Consider the following 20,376-nt stretch of genomic DNA (forward strand, 5'->3'; position numbering starts at 1 on the left):
GAGAGAATAATTACAACTCCGGATTTCGCTGCGCTACGCCACGCTAACCGCTACACAACGCAAACCGTTTAAATTTCAACGTGTATATATACGTACAAAAATATAGGATAATGTTTATCGGTCTCGCCTTTCGTTCGAGCGGTCTAAGGTCGATTCCCGGCGGGAGGGGATTATACGATGTTAATCGATTATCATGAAGACAAATGGGGGACTACTTGAAAGAAATAGAGGATTTCGCATTACCTCGTTCTTGTCGCAAGCTGTAAATTCCTGTGTTGCTCTCCATCTCGTCTTCATTTATAAAACCCTCTCTGTCATGAATGGCAAGTATCTGCCTTCTCTCGAATAATCTAGCATAAACAACAAATACAGCGTTTCACCTTTGAGGGAGGCATCCCCCCCACACACACACACACATTTTGCCTTAGGCTTTACTTGCACGATACGAGCAGCGACGGAGCCAGAGGGTGGCCAGGGTAGCAAACACACTCACCAGTTAACCAGTAAGAGCAAGAAAAGAAGAAAGCTTGAAAAATAAATACTCATTGAGCCAAAATATGTTTTTTGTGTGGGGTCTTTTACGAAATACGAAAGTCTTCGAGACGGAGCGTCGCCAAATGACTGGGTCTCCAAAAAACAGCGTCCCAAAAATAGAGGGTCTTCAAAGGCAAGGGTCTCCAAAGGACAGCGTCGCCAAAGGGTAGGGTCTCCAAAAGATAGCGTTGTCAAAGGACAGCGTCGCCAAAGGACATGGTCTAGAAAAGATAGCGTCGCCAAAGGACAGGTTCTTTAAAAGATAGCGTCGCCAAAGGACTAAGTCGCCAAAAGACTAAGTCGCCAAAAGACAGCGTCGCCAAAGGACAGGTTCTTTAAAAGATAGCGTCGCCAAAGGACAGGTTCTTTAAAAGATAGCGTCGCCAAAGGACTAAGTCTCCAAAAGACAGCGTCGCCAAAGGACAGTTTCTACAGAGGACAGGGTCTCAAAAGGACTGCGTTTCCAAAGGAGAGGGTCTCCAAAAGACAGCGTCGCTAAAGGACAGGGTCTCCAAAAGATAGCGTCGCCAAAAGACAGGGTATCCAAAGGATTGGCTCTCCAAAAGACAGGGTATCCAAAGGATTGGCTCTCCAAAAGACAGCGTCGCCAAAGGACATCTCCAAATGACAGCGTCGCCAAAGTGCAGGGTCCACAAAAGAGAGTGTCGCTAAAGGACAGGGTATCCAAAGGATAGGGTCTCCAAAAGTTAGCATCGCCAAAGGGTAGGATCTCCAAATGTTAGCGTACCAAAGGACAGGGTCTCCAATGGACGCTGTCTCTAAAAGATAGCATCGCCAAAGAACAGGGCCTCCAAAAGTTAGCGTCGCAAAAGGACAGGGTTTCCAAAAGTTAGCGTCGCAAAAGGACAGGGTCTCCAAAAGTTAGCGTCGCGAAAGGACAGGGTCTCCAAAAGTTAGCGTCGCGAAAGGACAGGGTCTCCAAAAGATAGCGTCGCCAAAGGACAGTCTCTCTAAATGATTGCGTCGCCAAAGGACAGGGTCTCCAAAAGTTAGTCTCGCCAAAGGGCAGGGTATCTAAAGGACAGCGTTGACAAAGGACAGGGTCTAAAAAGGACGGCGTTGACAAAGGACAGGGTCTCAAAAGGACGGCGTTCACAAAGGACAGGGTCTCTAAAGGACAGCGTTAACAAAGGACAGGATCTAGAAAAGACATGTCACCGATAGTCAGCGTCGTCTTACATCAAGGTTGCCACGCAGGCTTTCCGAAAAACATCAGCGAAAAGCTATGTCGCTAAAAGATTAGCCTATGCTTTGCTAAATTTTGGTATTCTTTTGCAATTTGGAAGGGGATATTATTGAAGGAATCCCTTCTATGTTGCTTTATCTTCTGTTCTTTGTTGGGATGCATCCACTTTTCACTTTTGTGGAGCACGTGGCCTGCGTTCCCTGCTAAATTCGCCAATGCATGAGATTGCCATGAAACTATCGAACAAATCATTAACTAATGAAAAAATAGTTAGCAAGTTGATAGAATTTGAATATGCAAAGATATATTACAATCACGTTATACATGCATACGATATAGATAAATGAACTAAATTTTGCTGAAGTTTATCTGTATAGTTTTTTCATCATACTCGCACTGCTTCACACCATCCTGCGACGCGACTGTCATCTCCCGGGCGACAACGGACCCCCTTCCAGTGGCAGGAGTTTCGTGGATCCACGGCATTTACACATCGAGATATACGGCGTGGCCTGTTTTCCACTGACTTACCCTTATACGAGGGAAAATCAGTAAGTCGGTTCCACGATTTTTTTACAGACGATTGGATAATCACAAAAAAGTGAACTTCTGGGTACTGAAAATGTCATCCGACCCGAGGTCATAATGAGTGATTTTGTAATGTTCCTTTGTCTCTGCCACAGATGGCAGCAGTGACAAACATGGCTACCCGCCTGACATCGTCGACGGCCGAGGAGCAGCGTTCCGTGGTGCGGTTCTTCTGGGCTGAATGCAAGAGACAGACGGAGATTCACGCGAGGATGAATATTGTTTATGGGGACGACGTCCTGTGCTGCAAATCCATTGGGAATTGGTGTCAGCGGTTCAAGTCATTTACGACAACGCAAGGCCACACGTCGCCATGGCGGTCAAGGAAAAAATCGCTCGGTACGGCTGGGAAATCATGGAACATCCGCCATACAGTCCAGATCTGGCGCCCTCTGATTATCACCTCTTCGCCTCTATGAAGAAGGCAATGTCTGACCAGCACTTCTCGTCTGATCGTGAAGTGCAACATGCTGTGCGGCAGTGGTTGCAGCAGCAGCCGACGACGTTCTATGCCACTGGCATATCCAAATTGGTGTCACAGTGGGAAAAATGAATTTCCGTCGGTGATGGATATGTAGACAAATAAGTAACGAACTGCTACTCCTGCACACCTATTGTCGTCTTCTTTGACCAATATTTTGCTGTGAAAAAAAATCGTGGAACCAACTTATTGATTTGCCCTCGTATATGCCTTACCCAGGGTTCGAAAGTGAAACCTCCAGTTTCGTAGTGTGTTATGCTTACCAAAATCATTAAGTGGTGCGCGGATAGCCTTCTTTGTCATCTCCTAGAAAATCTGCGCAATGACTTAAACTTACTCAGCTCATTGGCTAATATTGCACTGCTTCTAATCATGAGTGTGTTAACTGGATCACATTTTACAAATTTTAAGATCGTAGAATAAAATTAAAAAGTTGAAGGAGAGATAATATTAACTTCTTTTTCCAGGTGATTGACCTCCAGAATATATTTCTGTGATTTTCATAACCATACTCGGTAAGGTATTTCAGCAGCCAAGAACAGAAAGCGTATTATAAAATGATAATTTGTGAACATTTCAAGTATCAACAACGTTCACAAGAAAAATATGCATCAAGTCAAAACCAGAATACACTTATTGAATACTTCCGTAGAGCATAGATTTTTTTTACGAACTTGTTTGGGTGGGAAATACAGTGGACAGAAGAATTTTTGGGTGGGCGGTTGCCACACACGCCAACCTCTGGGGCCGACCCTGTATGTACTGCCACTTTTTTTCTAAGTAACGTCTTTACCACATCTTGCAAACGGGATTCCTATGCTGATCATCTCCTGTGTGAAAATCTGGGATTGGTCTTGGCAACCAGTCGCTAACTGTTTACCATAGTAGTGTACTTTGTTGTCAAGTAATTCATTCACATTACCATGAAACCTATGAAATTGTCATTGTGGATTTTGTCAAGATTGAAACTGGTATGCAGTGCTGACAATGTTTTTTTCATTTTTCGATATGTGCGTACTACACATTTGTTATTCGCAGCTTAAACGTAATCTTTACTTCCCTAGCAGCACCAAAAACGTCAATCCTGTTTGCGCCAACAGCAGAAGCACTGGGACTTAAAAATATCGCAACTTGGAAGAGTGCCATCTCTTACTAAGATAGCAGAACAGATGTTTCGTCACTTCGACACAAAGTTAATGCATTGTCTTTAAGCGAAAAGAAAAGTACCATAAACCACGCGCCAATTTCTTGTAATTTTATTTCGGCGGCGAATACATGTGCATATTCCGCAATGTGCACTTTTATTACAAATATTAATATTAGTAAGAGAGAAAACTAAATCAAGTTCCATTATAAAAAAAAACACAGTGCACGCCTACCTTCATGACAACATGAAAAATTCCAAATTTAAAACTGTACATAACTTTAAAGTTGTTTCCACGTACATGTGGTAGAAATAGCATGATCTTAAATAACAAAACACGAACAAATGGCCCCGATAGTGCAGTGGCTAACACCATGGGACCTAATTTTGAGGGGGCAGAATTAAACTTGGGCCTAATTTTGAGGGGGTAGAATCAAACAGCCTACTATTAAGAGGGCAGAATCAAACTGGGCATTATTTTGAGGAGGCAAAATCAAATTTGGGGCCTAATTTTGAAGGGGCAGAATCAAACTCGGCCTAATTTTTAGGGGGTAGAATTAAACTTGGGCCTGATTTTGAGAGGGCAGAATCAGATTTGGGGCCTAATTTTGAAGGGGTAGAATCATACTGGGCCTAATTTTGAGGAGGCAGAATCAAACTGGGCCTAATTTTCAGGGGACGGATTCAAATTGGGCCTAATTTCGAGGGGACGGAATCAAACTTGGGGCCTAGTTTTGAGGGGGTAGAATCAAACCTGGGGCTTAAGTTTGGGGAAGAGATTTCGAAAAGTTTTCCATCCAATGAAAACAGCGTTAAGGATGAATTATTAATTAACTGTGACGTTTGCGAAATCACAAATATTAGTCTTTATTACTTTGCTCCTCGGGTCCACTAACTTCTAAATTTTAAAAAAACCTGAAAATTTGGGGGGTCAACCCCACCAAGTTACGCCTATGGCTAACACTGTCGCCTTGTGAACAACGGGTCCCAGGTTTGGATCCAGTTATGATTGGCCTAAATGAGCATAAAGTGGCTTTACTACCATATTGCATTCTTATATTTTACGACTGTTTGTTTGTTTATGTTTGTCCTGATTATGAATGGCGAACGTATGAAATAGGTGAGAAAACGAGCAGCATAAACTGCCATGCCTTAACTAAGATTTGAACACCGGATAAGCATCAGGACAGTAACTAGACATGTATAAAATGACAAAAGATGTAAATTTATTATTCAGTGAGTACTTTCCTAGATTACGCGTTAACGCTTCGAAAATAATTACTACCTTAAAACAACATTAAATAAGCTGAAAGGAAACTTGTATTAAGAAGTCTCCATGAAAGAGTTAAATGTTAGAATTAGTAACACCTTCTAATTCTCATGCTATAAATTATGTAAACTTGCATGCAAAAAACATGCACTTGATTATATAAAGACGAGTTCAGTTTAATTAGAATTTCAACCCTTAAATTGATATTACTCTCACTATCCCTTATAATTTATTCTTCTTTTTGCTTTCCATGTTATGCAACTTAATCTTGCTCGCTCCAAAGATTCCTGGGACAGAGTATACATGACTGGTATTCGATGCAGGTTCTGAGAAAACATAACGCAAATACCAAGCGACATTTCTTCCATCACAACAGAATGTGTCATGTTTCTACTAAAGTGCCCTTTGTTTTCGAAATTTAAGGAATTCAATATCACGTTTTATACGTCACGTATCGCTGCGAAAATTCGTCTGCCAACTACGCGTACAGTAGGTAGGCGAGTCTCGTCTCTGAATGAAGAACCCTGTCACATTCTCGGTCATGAATGCCTGAGTCGTTCTCGAACTCCTCTAGATCTCGAAGGGTAAATCTCGGTCTCGTGTTGAAACAATCGATACAAACTTAAGAAATAATTTACTAGACCAAATAACATTTTGCACATTATTATGGCCATTCCTTTCCCAGATTGCCCTGTTTCACCAAATTAAGAGATGACAGTATTGAAAGACAAAATTTAGTTAAATGATTTAATATCGAGTCTAGAAAGAGTATGTATTTTTAATTATAGTCACGTCGTCGCCTTATAAACAACGGGTCCCGGGTTCGATACCCGGTAGAGGCACATAGTGGTTCGGATCCCACTTTAAACTGTAGGTACAGTCCCGATTAGCCGTACTGTGCAACTCAACTTAATCAATCAATTTAATTATAGTCACATTAAGAATCTAAACATAATTATTTAACCAGAAAATATTTTCCCACGAAACGTATTATTTCTTTTCAACTAGCTTGGCAAGCACCAATCGATAAATGGATTAATGAATCACACTAAGTTTAAATTAGACAAGCTTTTCCTGAAAAAAGGAATGTGTTTTATGTAAGTCAATGGACCTAACGCCAATGCACTCACATGATGTTTTGTGTATTTAAAATTTATAGTTCGTACGGAGCCTACATAGTGTTGTGTATCAAATTAATTGAGTTTCACCAATGAACGAAAATGGAAATCAGAAAAGCTTAGGAAAAACATTTACATTAACTGACACTTGAATACTTTTGGAACATGTCAAACACACACAACCTAATTGAACAGCAAATACATTATAACGTCTGAAGAAGTCTCAGTAAAAAAATTTGGTTAAATATCTTCAATATAGTTTACCAAACCCTCGGTCTCATCTCGAGAACATAGAATGACTGGGGGGAAAAGGGAGAAACGTCGAATGTACTTCTGAATAAGACTCCCCTCACCTGAACTACTCAGCTTTGGTAGGCATGGGTGCTAATATGGTCTGATTTATAGAATAGAAAAGTATTTTTATTTACTACAGAGCGAGGTTCAGCCTTGGGCTGCTCTACCACCTAACTCTGGTGATTAAAAGTTACAATACATATATTTATAATACTGAAATCAAATATATAACATAACATGAATGAATTTGACATAAATGAAAAATAATATTTTTTAAGAGAATTGACATACATTAATACACACACACACATACACACGTGTACATACGCAATTTCCAAATCGATAATATAAGAGCATGCAGACAGGTTGAAATATTCGTTGTGTCAGATAAGTGTTTGAGATAAGTGTTTGCAAAATACATGGTTTTACATTACTTGATTCTTGTTGCTTAGCCGTACGAGCTAATGCTCAATTGTTGTCTTTGCAATAAAAATAATATGACTTGTTCTTTGAAGTTTTTGGGTGATGTAGCAAATGAAACGTAATCGGGAAGAGCATTCCAAACCTTGGAGACCAGAGGGAGAAGGAGCCTTCGAAACTGACAGCAGAATGTGGCGGAATGTCGATATTTCGCCCACCTCTCGTATTGTATGGATGAATGGGAATTTCTAAATGTCAGTTTCTCGTGGAGATAGCTAGGTGTTTGCAATTTTTATCACAAGCATTTATCCAAATAGTTAAAAAAAAAACTGACAGCATATATTGTTTAGGTACGTAGTATGATAAGTTGAGACTATTCATAGTGGCCTAATGCTCACCCCAAACTCTCTGGTGGATCATTTAGGGACGCTATCGAGACAAAAATTTGCAGTGTCTCGTTCTCGTCTCGAATGGTAAATGTCTCTCATTTTTGGTCTCGTCTCGAAAAATATAAAACACATAGAACATAGCATGCCTTTGTCATTGTAGGAACTTGCAAGGCGTATAGAGGCCATTAAGGCAAACAACTTTTAGTAATGTTTCATTTCTGTTTCATGCCTAGTTTCGACGTTACGTCTCGTCGAAAAACATAATTTTATCCTGAATGCAACCATGCGTCACATGCTAACTATCACGACGAACAGATTGACTTTGTAATTATTATAAACAAATACAACCTATAAATACTCAGATAGTCACTTGATATGTCTCAAGAAGTCGCATTGTAAATCAAATTTGGTATTATTCAGTTTCTTCAATACCATAGCCAAGTCTCGTACAAGACCGAGAGTCTCAGACTTGTCTAGGTCTCGTCTCGAGTTTGGTCTGTCTCGTTCTCGGTCTCGTCGAGTCTCGAAGGGCAAAAGGACCTCCACTGAGGAAACATTGCTAATTTTCTATCTTCTTCCCAGGACACTTTTCCGTTAAGGGCTGCCAGATGTAGGAACGGTGCCGAGACGAGAACGAGGCTAGCCCTTCGAGGACGCAGTACCGGAACTTTCTTTTCGGGAAATTTTACTACTGCAATTTTCAGTCGCAGAATCCCATCAAAACCTTAATATATTATACAACCTTATTAAACTCTTCACGCACACAAAAGCAAGCATACCCGCCAGTTCGCGGCGGCAATCCAAGCACCTTACTGTCGTTCACATGTTTATCCTGGTGTCCACTCTCAGCACTACAGTCACTGGAGGCTGTGGACCCACCCTGAGAATGCGTTCGAAGACGACGTAACAATTCACTGCGATCAACTGACGGGGTTTGGTGGTTAACATCCATAATAGCTGGATCCATGTCAAGTATCATTTCAAGGTCCTCGTCGATTCCGGCGGTGACCACGTTAATTTTCACGGAATCCGACGACACTGGCGAAGGAACGGTTGGGGATATATGGTTGCTTCTTGGCGTGCCCTGACCCGAACAAGTGGGACTCACATGAGGAGTATTGTAAGGTGTGCAATATGGACTTAAATGATTGGGCACCGTTTGCAAATCTGATTTACAACACGGGGTCAAGGATTCCAACGGAGGTTCCTCTATAGATGGAGCACAGCCGATGTACGGAGGCGGAGGTCCATTGCACGAACCCGGATTTTGGTCTTGCTGGCGACAGTCGTTCATTTTGTCCATTCTTTCGATTATTTCTTCGAACTCGTCCAACTGTGCTTGCGTGCGAGCATCGACGTTCATTTTCGTCCTCGCGTCTTCGCCCCCGTAACTTGAACTTTTATACTCTTGGCCGAAAGGCGCACAAAATGCTGGAGTTTTAAACAATTTGCCGATTTCCGCAACGGCTCCGCACGATCTCGACATAGCGTGTGTATCGCCGACATTGCAGCCGCTTTGGAAGAAAGCCGCGTGCGAAAGAGCTGGTTTCCGAGGACGTACTATCTGCGGGCCCTGCATAACACCTCACTGCAACGCGCACACGGGAACACCGTTCGCACTCTTCATGTCCACTACAACTGGATCTGAAGCTACTGCTTCGCAGGTTTCACTCAGCTGGCAAGCAGACCTTGGTTGCCCCGCCACTAAACTATTTCTGCACCGCTCGGATTGTTGAGCAGCATCCAAGTGCTCTGTCGTGTTTGCACTAACACGGATATCGTTATGTCCTACCAAATATTTCTCACTCCTTCAAAGGGTACGTTATAGCTGGATTGGACCCGGGAAGACAAACTTGAAACAAACATATTCACTACAATATTAATAGTTGTAACCGAGCAAACGTTACGGGCATACTACGAGTTCAAGGTCTGTTGGTAATTAGTAGAGTACGGATTTTTATGTACCCAAATATGCGAAGTATGCACATAATATGTAGAAAAAATCCCTGGAATAGTAAAAAACGTGTAAATATACTGAAATATGTATGTATATCAAAATATCTAATGTGCGTATTATTTCTGATTTCTGTTGTTTTTTAGTTCTCTGGCACAAAAAAATGTAATTAAATTAATTTCTCAATAGTATTATATTTTAAGAAGTTCTCTTGAAATAATGAAATTGTAATATGCTAAAGTACAGACACAAGCAAAAACAATGGGACACTTAGATCCTGAAATGCTCGCTAGCCCGCATGACGTTATGTGTGTTGCCTACCTCGACGGCGATGTGAGAAGGTCGTTACAAAGTGTTCTTTTTACAATCAAGTGAGAAAACTAATATGCAGTGTTTCAAACGTCACGCAATAGTCGTAAAATACGTATACTTGCACTTGGATTTTTACGTTTCCAAGTATTTTTAATACTTTTATTTGCAAATTTGTGCCGTAACCCCTGGAAATTAATTAATGAAAAAAATTAGGATAAATGTTTGTCCAAAATGTTAATTTCGGGAGAGAAAAAGAAATTACCAAAGGATCGAAATTGGTAGTTTGTGAGTGACATGGAGAACTTTATGGGTTTTGGGAATATCCATTTCATGAGAGAAGTAGCCATATTCGGTTATCTTTAACCAGGGTTGTTAAAGGTCCAGGAGAGAAAATCAGCAAGGGCAAATGGGTTCTGGACCGTAAAGAACCTTTTTATCTGTAAAGAATTTCAATTCGTTCCAGGAACATTTTTTCCGACTGAGTTTAACCTCAAAAGTTTGTAAAATATTGCCTTTCTTTCCTAAGGTCTTCAAGTATAATGCTACTACCACTCGTCACTGTAGCATGATATGTTTCCTAGGGGCATGTGGAGCGCATAATCTTCACTACTAACCTACAAATAGGGCCTCCCCGATGGCGCAGTGGTAGGGTCGCCGACTTGTAATCAAGAGGTCCCGGGTTCGATACCCGGTGGAGGCACAAGTGGTTCGGATCCCACTTTAAACTGTAAGTCCAGTCCCGATTAGCCTTACTGTGCATAAAGTGGACTTAAAACAACAATTCAATCAATCAAATAACCTACAAATAAAGCATTTTGATATTATACACTTGGTGTCTTTAGAATAAATATACAGAATGTTTTGAAAGCCAACCGTTGCCGTTATAACATGAAAATTTTAAGAGACAGTTACATCGAGTTCAATGCCTTTGAAGATGTTTTATAATTCTTTAGTACCAATTCATTCCATACTAACTTTTTCATAACAAAGCGAAAATTATGAAGACGAGAATAGTTAAACACTACACAATTGAGTCATATCAAACCGAAATTATGTCATAATTCAAAATATCGTGACCGCCTCTATGATAACCCGTGGTTTGTTGCTAACAGTGGGGAGGCAATATGCAGTAAATTACTGATCATATAACCAAATAATCGCATCAAAACAGTGTTTAAACTCAGTCGGGAAAAAGGTTCCTGGACCGTATTGAAATTCATTCGGAAAAATGGTTCTTTACGGTCTAGAACACATTTACACTTGTTGATTTTCTCTCCCGAACGGGAATTGAATTTATTTAAAATTCTCGGACCTCTAACATATGGGGGTTAGTCTTGAAATGAAATTATAGGTGATTATCAATGTGGATTTAAACGCAACAGATCAACTACAGATCAAATTTTTCACATGAGACAGACACTTGAAAAAAAGTGGGAATATAATCAAAATGTCCATCAGCTATTCATTGATTTCAAAAAAGCATATGATTCGGTCAAAAGAGATAAATTATATAATATATTAGTAGAGTTTGGAATACCTAAGAAGCTTGTTAGTATGATAAAAATATGCACCAGTGAAACAGAAAGTAAAATTCGTGTTGGTATTAATATGTCTGACAAATTTACAATTCATGATGGGTTAAAACAAGGAGATGCATTATCTCCATTGCTCTTTAATTTTGCCTTAGAATATGCTGTTAGGAAGGTAAACGAAACTAAAGAAGGACTAAAATTAAATGGTGTGACTCAGTTGTTAGCATATGCAGATGATGTAGACTTACTGGGGGATGATGTGAATACAATTAAGAATAATGCTAAAATATTTTTCAAAACTGCTAAAGAGATAGTTTTGGAAGTTAACAAAGAGAAAACTAAATATATGCTTACAGGCCGAAACCAAGTGTTAGGTAATAATCAAAATCTAATTATTGATAACAACTCGTTTGAAACAGTTTCCAAATTCAAATACTTAGGAGTAATATTAACAAATGAAAATTACATTAAAGAGGAAATAAAAAGTAGGCTTAATTCAGGAAATGCATGTTACTTCTCTCTTCATAAACTTTTGTCTTCTCGTTTAATATCTAAGAATCTAAAAGTTAAAATATACAAAACCGTAATTTTGCCTGTAGTATTATATGGGTGTGAAACTTGGTCCCTTACATTGAAAGAGGAACATAAATTGAGAGTATTTGAAAATAGGATCCTTAGGAAAATATTTGGACCTAAAAGGGATGAGGAGACAGGTGAGTGGAGAAGGTTACATAATTTAGAACTACATAATTTGTATTCATGTCCAGACATTATTAGAATAATTAAATCAAGAAGACTTAGGTGGGCAGGCCATGTGGCACAAATGGGAGAGGAAAGAGGAGTTTTCAGGATTCTTGTTGGGAAACCTGATGGTAAGAGACCAGTAGGAAGGCCAAGACGAAGATGGAGGGACAACGTCGAGATGGACCTAAGGGAAATCGGTAGGGATGGAAAAGAGTATATAGATCTTGCTCAAGATAGGGACAGATGGAAGGCCTGTGTTGCTGCAGCCATGAACCTTCGGGTTTAAGAAGGCTAGAGAGTTAGTTAGTTAGTTAGACCTCTAACAACCCTGGTCATCCCCGATGGCGCAGTGGTAGCGTCGTCGCCTTGTAATCAAGAAGTCCCGGGTTCGATACCCGGCGGAGGCACATTGTGGTACGGATCCCACTTTAAACTTTAGGTCTAGTCGTGATTAGCCTTTCTTTACATAAAGTGGACTTAAAAAAAACCTCAAATTTAATCAACCCTAGGATTGTTAAAGATCCAGGAGCCCAAACATTCTAATGGGTTCCGTAACAGCACCGGAACCTTTTTTCTCGCACAATTTAAATTCTGTCCAAGTTACGTATTGTTTCATTTCAAAACGGAACTTGGACCCTATTTAAACTGATTCGGAATATGGGTTCCTGGGCAGCATTTAAATTCATCCTGAAAAAAAGGTTGCTGGACCGTATTTAAAGTGATCTGAAAAAATGGTTCCTTAAGCGTATTTTAATTGATCCGGAAATAAGGTTCCTGGAGTAAATTTAAATTCAGCCGTAAAAAAAGGTTCCTGGATCCAATTTAAATTGATCTGCAAAAAGGTTCCTGAACAGTATTTAAATTTATCCGGAAAAAATGTTCCTGCAAAGTACTTACATTGATACTGGAAAAAGATTCCTGCACCGTACTTAAACTGATCCGGAAAAATGGTTCCTGGACCGTATTTAAATTCAGCCGGAGGAAAGGTTCCGGGACCGTATTTAAAATGATCCGGAAAATAGGTTCCTGGAACGAATTGAAATTCTTTACAGATAAAAAGGTTCTTTACGGTCCAGAACCCATTTGCCCTTGCTGATTTTCTCTCCTGGACCTTTAACAACCCTGGTTAAAGATAACCGAATATGGCTACTTCTCTCATGAAATGGATATTCCCAAAACCCATAAAGTTCTCCATGTCACTCACAAACTACCAATTTCGATCCTTTGGTAATTTCTTTTTCTCTCCCGAAATTAACATTTTGGACAAACATTTATCCTAATTTTTTCATTAATTAATTTCCAGGGGTTACGGCACAAATTTGCAAATAAAAGTATTAAAAATACTTGGAAACGTAAAAATCCAAGTGCAAGTATACGTATTTTACAACTATTACGTGACGTTTGAAACACTGCATATTAGTTTTCTCACTTGATTGTATAAAGAACACTTTGTAACGACCTTCTCACATCGCCGTCGAGTTAGGCAACACACATAACGCCATGCGGGCTAGCGAGCATTTCAGGATCTAAGTGTCCCATTTTTTTTGCCGGTGGCTGTACATTGGAAAATTCATAATCGGATAAATTGATAACGTGAATAACAGTCACATTTTCAAGAATCAGCAGCCGCAAAAAAACAAAATCATCTTCAATACGAAGCGAACGTATGGTGACAGTCGTGCCACGATCAAATAAAAATTACCAGATTGTTGGAGAAATCAGTTTTTATGTCCCACAAACAGTAGCGGCGATGACTTCCAAAACGGGGTGGGGCGGGGTGGCAAGAGCAGTTTACTTTCCCTTGGCACATAAGGTTTCGCATAGTGCGGGGCAAAAGTGGCAAAATGTGGGGCAACGGCCGCCATTGCCCACAATTATAGCTCCTTACCGAATACAAAAAACGAAAAGCCGACCTCCGTAGCGGAGTAGTTATAATGAACGCTACGACGCCAGGAGTTCCGGATTTGAATCCCAGTCTTGGCATGGGTGCTCTTTTGTGAGAGTTTCTTCATCATATCCTCACACATCTTAATCTTGGCAATTAGCCAAAAGTGGCAGAAATGTGAAGTAAAATTAACCAAATCAATCAATTAATCAAAAACCAGAAAGATGGTTAAAATATTACATTTTTATGTAAAAACATGTAAACGGGAAATGTGTAATAAACCTCAAAATATGTGAAAATATGGAACATGAAATTCACATATATCGCTCCTAATAGCGTAACTTGCCAACATTTACAATTTATGTTTGCCTAAAAACAAAGGGAAAAATAAGTAATTACATGAAAATTCTGGGCCTACAGTCTCGCCAGCGCGGGGACCGCCTTTATGGCAGTGGCCCTCTGTTGCCGCGTTAACCTACGAAGTAACTTGCGGTCAAACAGCCAATGAGATCTACTACTGCCCCCCCCCCCTCTTTTGGCAACCAGCGGCAACCTTTCAAACACTCCTCCTCGAAGCAGCCATCAGGGAACAAGGATTTCGTTAAAATAGCCGATCTGAGCTGTGATTGGGGACCGGTTCGTACGGCGGCACTACTGTAGTTATTAGCGAGCTCAGTTCTAGCCCAACGCTTCTTAAAACTCTCCATGGTACAGACCTTATGCATATCTGAAACATGAGCAAAGCTTGTATGTTATACAAGAACCTTATAGATTGTAGATATCGAATAGTATTGAAAAATAGGCACTGTTGCGATCTTGGTGCTAACCATTCCCATTTAAGCTTATCAGCAACCACGTTGTACAATCTTTCCCCATTTTGTGGTAACTTTACGCTCGCGCCATACTGTAAACAAGAAGGGGCAGTGAAAACTAATCCCTTGCTAAGTTCGTGGTATAAACGTTTCGTGCAGTGTTCCCTGTTCATATTTTTCATCCGCCAAATGTTTGGTCTATTCTGGTAGCGACACACACTTTTGTAATGTTCCTGTAATATGCCACTTCGATTGAAGCCAAAAAATGGATTTCAGTTTTCTTATTTTTTGGCCAATCGCGACGATGAGGATTAATGATGGTTAATGTAAGTTATTACTGTACGAACCACTGTTGAAATAATCTGTATAATGTATGAAAGAATAAAACATTCTTTGTGACAAAAATTTCGGATCAAATAATAACTAAATTTTCATTTACTAAAATGTACACAAAAAACGCAAATCGAAAGAAAATCACAGATATTAAACACGGACCTGGTTACTTTGTGTGACAAGCATTTCCTATGAACTCGCGTACTATCAAATTATCATACGTAAATGGTCATTTTACTCTAAAACATCGTTCTCTACATATTATACACAAGGCAATTTTTAAAAATAATCAGTTGGCCTTTAAATTTATGAGCGACAAATCATTTGATTCCATTCACCATTTTAAAATAGCTCTATATTCCCGGATGTGATGAAACATTTCCAGGAAGCCATTCTGAAAAGAGATTGGCACTCTCTCCTCGTAGTCTGCTATGGCTAAGCGGATACATTGTAGAAGGTGGATCCTGTCTTGATTCATCGAGCACGATTATAGCCTGTCAACTGTTAATCGGCAATTGAACATGGAGACAGGCTAGGAATAGCACGTTTACAAGACAGTGGTCAGAGTTATGAAAATCTATGTGGGTGAATCAAAAAGTAAGTTACACCCCCTCTAAAAAACAAACAAAACACATTAGAAAGAAAAAAAAATATTGGACGAAAACGCATGAACAAAATTAAGTCGAATTTAATTTAACCACTTTGAGACTGCTTCCTGCACTTCATCTAACGCGAAACGCTGACCCACCAGGTCTTGTTTGAGAGGACCGAAAAGGTGGTAGTCACAGGGTGCCAAATCGGGTCTATAGGGAGGGTGAGACCACACTTCCAACTTGAATTTCTGCAGAAAATCCTGTGTGACACCAGCTGTAGGGGGGGGGGGGGGGGTAGCGTTGTCGTGAAGAACAACAACCCCATCACTCAATCTTCCGGCCCTTCGATCTTTAATGGCTTTTCTCAGCTTCTTCAAAGTCTCACAGAATGTTGCGGAATTGATTGTTGTTCCTCGGGGCACAAACTCACTGTAAACAACGCCTTCGGAATCGAAGAAGATCGTCAGCATGACCTTTCGAACCGTTGGACTGGTTTTGGCTTTTCTTGGTGGTGGTGAATGTATCGGGAGTGTATTGGTGCACCCAGGATTCGTCTCGTGTAATAATTTTGCTCAGAAACTGAGGAGCATCCGTGGAATAACGCCCAAGAAATGACAGCGCAGCATCAAAAAGTTGATTTTTGTGCCCGTCGGTTAACAAGCGCGGCACCCAGCGAGAGCACAGTTTACGATAACCCATCTGTTCACGAATCAGCATAGACGCACTACCATAGGATATGTTCAGTTCACTTGCAATCTCTTTAATTTTCACGTGGCGGTTAGCAACAATGATTGCATTCACACTCTCCAAGTTGTCGATAGTGTTCACAGTTGCAGGCCGCCGGACACGCGGTTCGTCGTTCACTTTCGATCTTCCTTCATCGAACATCTGGCAACATTTTGCAATCATGGGGCGTGACATCGCATTCTCACCATACACCTCCACAATTTGCCGATGGATTTCACTCCGATTATGCCTTTGTGCCCACAAAAATCGGACGACGGAGCGCGCCTCAATGTTCGACGTCACCTCAATACGACGCGCCATACTCACACTGCGACTACTCGCATACTAAACCCGCTTTTATCTCATAGTACAGGAACACGGGTCGGGTGTAACTTACTTTTCGATTCACCCTAGTATGTTGCTGAACCGTAAAATCTTCCGGAGGAAAACGTTCGTCATTGTACAGCGTGAGCACAAAAACACTCCCTGGTTTCAAGGTGTCATAAAATTAATAGTTACTTGAATATTTTGATAAAATTGATATCCAAAGCTCAGTTAACTCAAAATATTTTAATATCTTTCTTTTCAGAATCGCTAGTTGTGAATTCGGTAGCTAGAGGGCCAGGCCCGTAGCTAGAATTGATCTCCAGGGGGGGGCTTTGTAAACCAAGTCCATTTTTTAAAAAATAATAAATGAAGATAAATTATGTGTGTGGGGGGTCATTCATTTATAAATATCATATACTACACAAATACTACATTTTTCTACATATTTTAAAACATCTCTTGAAGTGTTAATTGACTAGGGTAACAGTTTCATAGATCGGATACACATTAAAATCGGATATTTTGTGTTTCGCATGGTTCGTACTTACCAATTTCGTATTGCGGAACATGGTTCAAGGTGCCATTATGCTTTTTACACGAAAACAAACGCAATTTTTCACATTCTGAGTGCTTTTTTTATTCCTTTCTTCGCTTCCGTAACACACGATATGGCGGGCACATCTTGACTCACGTTGTGGGTATGCAGTGTTTCAACCTTCTTCACCGAAAAATACCTACTAACGTGTTCGTCAGGGGTGGACATTATACATATGCACGGGTAGCTGACGGATAGCCCCACGAACCATACACGGATAGCCCCACAAACCATTCACGGATAGCCCCACGAACCATTATGCATGGTAGCTGACCGATAGCCCCACGAACCATTCCCGATAAGGTTAGGTTAGGTTTGGTTACGTTAGGCAAGCATAGTAAAAAAAGGGGGTTGAAACAATGACAGGGGCTTACGTCATCAAACGTACGGAGCATCCGGTTGTCGTAGGGCAAGCAAATGAAAGCAATGACAATTGTGCGTCGGTGAGATATTTCTCTTGAAAAATACATGATTTCCCGAAGAAAATACCTCGACGAACGTTGTAAACCTTGGAGAAACTTATTTCCGTAAGTAGTTTCTTGTGTAAAATTAAAGAAATGTGTCTCCGACGTATGAAACCATTGACTCATACAGAAATTATCCCTTACACACCCCATACTATTTTAGATGATACAGATATGTATACGACACAAAAAAACGCACAAAATTTAATCACAGTGCCTACATTATATTCTTCCACCCCCGGCCGAAGCAATTAAACTCCCCTTCCTTCCCAAAACTTGGGAGCTGTTGTTGATCTTTGACGCAGATGCGGAGGGAACTTGCATGATGACATCAAAGTCACAGATTTCTGTCTAAACGGGAGGTTGCACCAGGGACAGTGAAGGTACAGATAAAGAAGCTCCCCTATGAAAGAACTTTCTGAAGTCTAGAAAATATCCTAAATACTTGCAGCTACTTCTGCTCATAAACAAAACGAGCGAATGTAATATAGATATTGTTCATATTCTTTGGAGTTATCCTTAAAGTTGTGAGTTGTCTACATTTTCACTCTTCACTGCAAACAAATTATGCAAAATAGTTTACCTAATGTAAAGGGGGCTGATGGCAGTTGCAGGGGGGCTGAGCCCCCCTGGCCCCTGCCTGCCTACGGACCTGTAGAGGGCAGTAACATCGAAAATGGCGTTCACTCCGCAGCAAAGAAGCTGGTTCGTGTTAGAATTTGTCAAAACAAACAGTGTTGTGAGAGTGCAGCGTGCATTTAAACGGAAGTTTAATGTTGATCCACCTACACACAAATCCATTCTGCAGTGGCATAAAACTTTTGTTGAGAGAGGATGCATTTGTGATCAAAGAAAAGAACATTCTGGCCGACCGTCCATCTCGGAGGAAATTGTGGAGCGTGTGCGAGAAGCCTTTGTACGCAGTCCCAGAAAATCAACACGTCAAGCCAGCAGGCAGTTGCAGGTGCCACAAACTACCGTAAGCAAGATTTTACGGAAGCGTTTGCGTTTTCACCCGTAGCGGCTGCAATTGGTTCAAAAGTTATATCCACAAGACAAGGTAAAGCGACGTGAGTTTTGCGAGACTATCCACACTTTAATGGAGGACGATGAAACCTTTCTGACAAAGATCATTTTTAGTGATGAGGCGACCTTCCACTTGAGTGGAAAAGTGAACAGGCATAATGTTAGGATCTGGGGAAGCGAGCAACCGCAAGCCACTCTTGATGTGGATCGTGACTCACCCAAGGTGAATGTTTTTGTGCAGTGTCAGAGCGTCGAGTGTACGGTCCGTTCTTCTTTGAGGGGCCAACAATCACAGGTGAAAGCTACTTAACAATGCTACGTGACTGGTTAATTCCTCAACTTGTTGCAGAGAGAGGTGACTACATTCTACAACTAGATGGAGCGCCCCCACACTGGCATCAATCTGTACGCAGCTTTCTGAATGACAACCTTCCACACCGTTGGATAGGACGAGCTGGACGCAATGATCAAAATATATGCAAGTGGCCCCCACGATCACCTGACATACAAGTTTGTGACTTTCTCCTTTGGGGGTTCATGAAGGACCAGGTCCTTGTACCTCCACTACCCACAACCTTGAATCATCTTCAGGCATCAGTACAGCTGTCAACTTCATCACACCGGATACGCTTGAGAAGGTGTGTTTGGAGCTGGATTATCGTCTCGATGTTTCCCGCGTAACAGGTGGCGCGCATATTGAGCATTTGTAATTCCAATGAACACCACGAAATCTTTATGAATTTTTACAACTACTGTGAACATTTCTGTAGAATACTACTTTTGGTATTAAAGTTATACCCTTTCAAAACCAGGGAGTGTTTTTGTGCTCACGCTGTATATACAGCGCATTCGGTTTAGCCTGCATGCGCAAAGCGGGAAAGGTTTGTCGTCTGCAGAAGACGTCACGTGACTCATAGGAACAGTGTTGCAATACGCGGAAGTTACAATTCTACTAGACAAAAAACTGGCAAAGTTATATGCTGTTGTCTTATTTAAAAAAAAAATACTTGCGAATCTAAAGTAGCACGCTGTCCTTCACGATCGTGAAATTCGTCAATTGCTCTACGAATAACACACTTGTCAAATTCGTCAACATCACTTTCAAATTTCTTTCTTCTGCGTGGTTTCTTAGGCGTTACTAATCCCTTCCCAGTTACTTTGTATCGATTTTTTTCGTTTCAGAGTACTTAGTGACATATTAGTAGCTGCGGAAACACGCTTTTGCACTTGTTTCACGTTCAACGCAAGACTACTGTCAGCTTCTTTCTTCATCAACTTCTGGACGTTAAGATAATTTCTCTACTCTGACTATGAATCACTTTGCTTTCTCCAATATTCATTCCAGTTTTCACCTCAGCTTCCGTTGAATAAAATACCCTAAGCAACACAGGTTAACACGATCTGCCTTCCCCCGAGAGGAAGAGGAGAAGGAGGATGCCTCTTTCGCCGAGGGGTTTAATCAATGGGGGGTTCACAGACAAAAAGATTGATTGGTTGATTGATTTAGTTTATTTTACTTCACGTTTTGTGCCTCTTGGCTAATTTGCGAAGATGAGGATGAGTGATGAAATTGATGAAAGGACATTCAACCAAGCCCGAGCGGGATTCGAACCCGGGACCCTTGGCGT

General features: G+C 40.8%; 1 protein-coding gene across 1 annotated transcript in view; it reads right to left on the reverse strand.

Moving 5' to 3' along the window:
- Nucleotides 1-20,376, reverse strand: part of Mitf (transcription factor Mitf) — a 207,294-nt gene that overhangs the window by 152,804 nt on the left and 34,114 nt on the right. The gene's annotated exons all lie outside the window — the stretch shown is intronic.

The sequence above is a fragment of the Lepisma saccharinum genome, chromosome 2 (assembly GCF_977018435.1).
Source record: "Lepisma saccharinum chromosome 2, izLepSacc3.1, whole genome shotgun sequence".
Classification (NCBI taxonomy): Eukaryota; Metazoa; Arthropoda; class Insecta; order Zygentoma; family Lepismatidae; genus Lepisma; species Lepisma saccharinum.